Source organism: Silene latifolia, chromosome 7 (assembly GCF_048544455.1).
Source record: "Silene latifolia isolate original U9 population chromosome 7, ASM4854445v1, whole genome shotgun sequence".
NCBI classification, from domain to species: Eukaryota; Viridiplantae; Streptophyta; class Magnoliopsida; order Caryophyllales; family Caryophyllaceae; genus Silene; species Silene latifolia.
In genome coordinates this window covers 16,441,635-16,449,121 of record NC_133532.1, presented here as the reverse complement: position 1 = coordinate 16,449,121, position 7,487 = coordinate 16,441,635, and positions in this window count along the sequence as shown.

Genomic DNA, 7,487 nt, shown 5'->3' with positions numbered 1-7,487 from the left:
AAGCTCGGATCTTTCCGGGTACCAGCCTCTCCGTTGCATGACCGACCAATTTGACCAACGACACAATAATCAATCTAATTAATCAATTTGTTTCAATCGTTTTCCTCTTACGAGGGCACTCTCTTTGCATTCGCGTCGAGCATTCACTAATCGATATCTTAGTTCTTCTCGTTCCGTCAACATGTAAGTCTGAGGGTGTATAATCCTTATTTATTTATTGTATTTTACCTTTTCGTATCATCAATTGTAAGGTTTACGTCGAAAGTACCGTTAAAATCGATTTCTAAAACCCTTCGTTAAAACCTGTTTTTGCGGATTTCCAGTAAGTAACCGTCGAGAAAGGACGCAGCAACTGCTGCGCCTCTTCGAAGGAGCGCAGTTCCTGCTGCGCCTCTTCGTGAGGTTGCCGCAGTTCCTGCTTCCTTTCTTCTTCGTTCGTCCTCTGTAAATTCGTTCGTTGTTCTCTTATTTGTTTCGTTTGTTCTTTAATTCTTCGTTGTAGTATCATAATAATTTCACATGTATATCATTCATCCATATGTTTTAATCATCATAAATCCGACTTAAATCCTAAATAATACAATATTTGCGGGTTTTCGTCATTAAATTCAAACCCGGATTTTAGAGATTCAATTTATTCCTATTGAGTTTCTGGAATTCATCATTGATACAGTTTAATCTGTTTAATCGCATGTTCGTCGCATATTCGTTGTATATCCGTCGTATTTAGCCTAATTGACTTATTTCGATAGAGGACTCATTAATATTTTCATCATAATCTCATGTAATTAATTCGTTTGCATTCGTCTCATCCATGTTCATCGCTTTTATGACCCAATCACATGTAAATTAACCTATTAATCACTTCCATCCGAGTAAATATTTCAAATCCATCATTAAATTCATCAATTCAGATTAACGATTTGCGATTCGGTTTCACATACGAACTCACCCTTGGAATGACGCGGCAGAATCGCTGCGCCTCTTCCAGAGGGGCGCATCTGCCGTGCTGTTCTGGATGATTTCTGTCCCTGAACTCCGTTTCTGCCTTGACCTAGATTAATTAGTTTACGTATTAATTGACTAATATCCGTAATATCGCTAATTTCCGTCTGTTTATTTCATTAATTTTATTTCTTTCTTTCTTTTATTCCTTTTTATCAAATTATCCGTTTTAAAGGTATTTTCGACATAAATCGCCTATTCCAATGTAATTATTGTAATTTCCATTTTTGTAATTTATTGTATTCCTATTATTGTTTGTATGTTTTCACATGTAAATCAATATTAACTCCAATTTCGACCCAATTGTATGCTAATTACGTGTCAACCGACTTAGTTAAATCTTCACATGCTAGGATTAAAACTTGGATGTTGCATGCATGCATATAGCCGACGATATATCAAGTACGAATAACTTCCCTAATCATTAGTAGAGGCCGCTATCGAGGCGGGCGGGATTAGGTGTTCGATCAAAAGAGCTTCCTAATACGTACCCTCACCCCTTACTCCAGATCTCCGTGAGCACCCGTGTTCATTGGCATCCACGAGAGTCATTCTAGACATAGAATGCTAAGGGTAACGATTGCTTAGTGTTCATGTCACTACTTTGTGTCTTGACATGACACGAGGTATTCGAACGGTTCCAATTTCCCATAAAAATTGGTGGCGACTCCATACAAAATGCAAACGCTTGTTTTCGACCTTCACCAAGCGCCCCCGTGGGCGGCCTGCTGTCCACAGTTTGGCGACTCCGCTGGGGATTCATACACTTACGTGTAGCTAGGGTGAAACTTGAACAAGGTTAGGGAATAGTTTGTAAAAGACAATTGTCGGTTTTCATAACTCGGTCTTCCTAGACCGTTTTATTCGGCCTTCCTAGGCCCAACCCAACCCATTCGACCAATCGTCCCGTCTAAACGGTCCTAATTCTTATTTGGGCCTAAGGATGGATAGCGATTGACGTCATCCATACCATGATGCTTACTCTTGTTTGTATCAAGGGCCTTCACTACTTGAGGAAATGGACTAGGAATCGGCCTTACTCTTGTTTGGCACGAGCCTCTCCACAGACTTCGGGTTTGATGGTTCGGTATGGCAACCCACCCTTTAAACCAAAACCTTTTTAAATGCACTCAGCATCCCGTTATAATGCTTGTATAAATGTGTAAACCTTACGTGATCACCATTTCTAAACAAATCATGACGAATTTTCAAAAATCAAAACCCAATTTCAAAACAAAAATTCGAAAAAGGCCTTCAATTAGCGCAAAATCCGGTCAAAGCTCTGTCCGTTTGTCGTGTTAAAATTCGGGCCATAAGCCCATTTCAATACCTCACTTCGAGTCCACTCCTACAACTACACTACAGTTGACTAGGACACACATTTTCAAAGACCTTGTCTTTCTTCAAAACTCACTCAACACAAGTGGCACACACCCACTTCACGAGTCAAAACTTTTCCTCTTTTAGCAAGTGTGATAGAATGGTCGATCGTGTTTTGATTCGTCGCCGATCTCTTATCCAGTTTCCAAGATGCCCGGATCAAGTGATGAAACGAATCTCCAACAAATTCAAGATAGTAATGATCGAATCCTAGCCGCGCTAGCCCAAATGCAAGTTACCCAAAACCAAACCTATGACCGCCTTGAACTCATCGAAGGCCGTATCTTTGATGTAGAGGGAAGGTTGCCTCCCCTTAAAAGTGAAGTACTACGCTACTCCGATGACGAGTCTAGGGATGAGAATCCTATCATAGGGACAACTGCAGCTGAGAAAAGACTCCAATACCTAGAGGATCAATTGATGTACCTTAAAGGGGATGACATTTATAGGGAAAACAATCGCAAGTATGAAGCCGTCAATTCCAAATTGCCAACCAACTTTAGCATGACGGATATCCCTAAGTTCAAAGGACATGAGAACCCTTTGAACCACGTCCGTGCCTTCAAGGATTACATGTCTATCAAAGGCATCAAACCCGAGATGTTCTTAAGGATCTTTCCTTCATCTCTTGACACCATCCCGAAGCAATGGTTCTACACTTTAGATCACAAGAAGGTCGCTACTTGGAAGACGCCGCAATCGAGTTCTCTAAACAATATACGGATAATGCCGAGATCCAAGTCAACATGCGTACTCTAGAGGTTCTTACCCAAAACGACAAAGAAGGATTCACCGACTTCCTAAGTAGGTGGAGGAAGACTAGTACTCAACTAGTTGAACGCCCGGATGAAGCTACTCTTGTGGAAAAGTTTGTGGATAATCTCAAGCCCATATATGCCAACCATTTGAGATATCAAAACATCAAGACTTTCAAGGATTTAACCGTATTAGGGACACGAATTGAAGATGACATCCGTAAAGGACTCTTGTCCAAAACGGTAGGTCGAGGATATCAAGGGTCCACAAGTCGTTCGTACGGCTCTACTAGCAAGACCGACGAAGTTAACCTTCTCGAGCCATCTAAGAAAACTACTCCACCAAGGAAATTCACAAACCTTGGGGATACGTACTCCAACGCTCTAAAAAGGTTAATGAAGCAAGGTAAACTCCAACCCATCGGACCTACTCCCGAACCCGAAAAGAAGTCCAAGTTTTGGGATGAAAATTCATCTTGAATACCATAGGGGCAAGGGGCACGACACCGAAAAAATGCTACAAGTTGAAACACGTGCTTCAAGATATGATTGAAGATGGTCGACTTCCAATTCCACCAGGAGGTAAGCCCAACAACACTCAGAATCCTCTTGGAGTTCTAGTGATTACAAGTGACGAATCTACCTTAGATTGCTCACACCTCATTTCTCCCACCGAAAATGAAATTCATGCAATTGAGAAAGAAAGGCTCTACTCTACTATCTCCCCCACCATTTCCGACTTCATCACATGGGCACGGAATGTAGATAGACAAGTGTGGGAACAAGAAAACGTGGTAACTGCCTTGCGCAATCCCAACGCAATACCTAAAGAACGCGTACAATTGATCTTCTCTCAAAATGCCACTATGCAAGAAGTAGTCACCGTGGTGGATAAACTAGTCGATCAAATCATACGACTAGAAAGTGATATCATGAGAATGAAGGAACTAGCTGTAGTTAATGGGGTTTGGGCCGATGGCGATGAGGACGAGTATCTCATTGAAAACTCCCTAGTCAAGAAAATAGTCCAAAATGGTGAAGACCAAGATGTGGATCACCTAACTCGTTCGGGTCGCCCATATCAAAGCACTACTCAAAACGGTCCAACCAACGTCATCACACCAAATGACAACGAAGATGACCCCACTGATCATTTGCTCAAGCAATTACAGAAAACCAAGGCTGATCTTTCGGTCTGGCAACTAGTGGCAAGCTCATTCCCACATCGCCAAGCTTTACTGCAAGCTTTGGCCAAATTGAATGTAGCACATAACTCTACTCTTGAAGATATAGTCAACTTGGTCTTCCAAGAATCACCTAAGCTAAGTAATCCTATTACTTTCTCGGATGAAGACTTGCCACCTTTTGGCGCTAGTCACAACCTTGCTCTATACATCACTGTCATCATCCTGCAAAGAAAAATGTGCCAATGACCTTGGTAGATGATGGCTCCGCGGTCAACGTCATACCCCTCAAAACGGCATACAAACTAGGCATGAAAGAGTCGGATTGGACTCCCACAAACCAAGGTGTTCGTGCATATGACGGTACGCGACGAAAAGTGGTAGGACTTGCTAACCTAACCATAGCCACAGGACCAATCGAACGGAAGGTTAACTTCCAAATAGTGGACATCGAAGCTTCATTCAACATACTTCTGGGAAGGCCTTGGATTCATGCTTCCAAAGCGGTAACATCCACCCTTCATCAAAAGATCAAGATCCCACTAAATGGCAAAGTAGTGACGATCACTTCGTCACCCATCAAGGCAATAATCGAGAAGCAATCAAACAATCAAGTCCTTGCGGATCCCATATACGAACTTGGGGGCTTCCAAAGTGTAAGCGTCATAGAAAGTGAGTTGGCACCCTTATACTATAATCCCTACTCCAACTTGGTGGTCAACCACATACTCAAATCCCAGGGATACTTCCCCGGAATGCCTTTGAACCCAATTCGGAAGAATACCTTCGCACCATACAAGGAAGGCAACTCAACAAGAATACCACTTGGTTTAGGGTACAAACCCACAAAAGAGGAAGTTCTCGAAATGCTCGCCCAAGCCCAAAACCGCAAGCACGCAGGAGTCCAAATGAGGCCATATCTCCCCACTTTAAATGGGTACTTTGTTCAAGAAGGAAGTTCAGAACTCTTTCACGGATTTCCCGAGCCTTGGCATTATCTCGAGAGGAAGCTAGCCGGAATCGAGATCTTTCACGATTGCTACTTCATTCCTCCAGAAACGGTTCCTACCGTCAAAACCCGTCAAGCACCTTGCTTAGACGAACAAGCTGTTAGCCTATTGTTTGGAGAAGATCGATTCATTAGGGCCGCGCAGATGAGATCATTACTATGATACTTCGGACGATCGCTTCAACCCCACCGCGTTGATCACGAAATCGACACAAAGCAACGAGAAAGGGTGGAGAAAATCTATCAAATGGACCAACAATCAAGGAAGACTCTTCAAGCTCACCACCGGAGAAGGAGAGATGTTCAAAGGAGAACCGAAAGACGACGAGTTCGAGTCGGAGTCGAGTCGAGTCGAGTCGGAGTCTAGAGAAGTCATTAGAGAATCTACTCCTGTTGTCATCCCCACTCCCTTCATTTCTCCTAGCTTAGCCTCGAGTAGTCACAAGTGGTTCGGAAATGCCCCAATTACTGTGCCTTTGCCGCCACTGACCATGGATCAGTTGGCTTCTTTGTTTCAACTTTACTCAAATCTTAATATGAATAAATCAGGTTCTGCTTACTCTTTGTGTTATCTTGAGTGCAATTCTGTTTACGATGATACTGAGGATGACCAAGACCCAGACTTGACCGAACTACCTCCCTACGTAGCCAAAGAAATACTACAGGAAGGGGAAGGGGGACCTGTAATAGAGGACACCGAACCCATCAATGTTGGAACCGAACTAGAACCCAATGAACTTAGGATAGGGACTACCTTGAGCTCTGCCGAACGGGCCGATTTCATAGACCTCCTAAATGAATTCAAAGACGTTTTCGCTTGGTCCTACAAAGACATGCCAGGGATCGACAGGGATATCGCCGAACATAGGATTCCGATTAAGCCAGGCTTCAAACCCGTGAAATGAAGCTTGACGAATGAGAACAGAATGGGCTCTAAAGATTAAGGAAGAAGTGGACAAGCAATTCAAAGCCGGGTTCATCAAAGTTTCCGAGTATTACATTTGGGTAGCTAACATAGTACCCGTGCCCAAAAAGGATGGGAGAATCCGTGTTTGTGTTGACTTTAGAGACTTGAACAAAGCGAGTCCAAAAGATGACTTTCCTCTACCTCACATTGACATATTGGTCGATAATACTGCATACCACGCGTTACTATCCTTCATGGATGGATATGCGGGTTATAACCAAATCAAGATGGCTATGTAAGATATGCACAAGACCGCATTCGTCACCCAATGGGGAACATATTGCTATACGGTAATGCCATTCGGATTGATCAACGCCGGAGCTACATACCAACGCACCGCAACTACACTCCTACATGACATGATGCACAAAGAAGTTGAGGTATACGTAGATGACATGATCGTCAAATCCAAGGAAAGAGAGGGACATATTGCAAACCTTCGCAAGTTCTTCGCAAGGCTACGAAAGTACAACATGAGACTCAACCCCCGAAATGCACATTTGGGGTAACATCTGGAAACTCTGGGATATGTCGTTAGCCAACGCGGTATAGAAATAGATCCTTCAAAAATCAAAGCTCTGATTGAAATGCCACAACCTCAAACAGAAAAAGAAGTCAGAGGATTCCTGGGAAAAGTACAATACATAAGTCGATTCATATCGAAACTTACGATGATTTGTGAGCCTATCTTCAAGAAACTCAAGAAAACAGACCACACCATGTGGGATGATGATTGTCAAAAGGCGTTTGACCGAATTAAGGAGATATTGGCTAAACCACCAGTGCTCATGCCACCGCAACGAGATCAACCTCTTGGTTTATATCTCACAAGAATCGAAAACCGCCATGGGCGCCATGTTGGCTCAAACTGTAGGAAGTGAAGAAAGAGCTATTTACTATCTAAGTAAGAAGTTCTTGGAATATGAGTGCAAATACTCACAACTCGAAAATACATGCCTCGCTCTTGTGTGGGCAACGAAGAAGCTACGTCACTACATGCTTAGCTACTCCGTCAAGATATACTCCAAAATGGATCCAGTCAAATACCTCTTCGAGAAACCCGTCCTCAACGGACGCCTTTGGCAAGATGGACTCGATGCTCTCGAGAATTCGACCTCAAATACGTACCACTGAAAGTTATAAAAGGTCGCGCCGTCGCCGAATTCTTCGCAGAAAATCCTATCAAC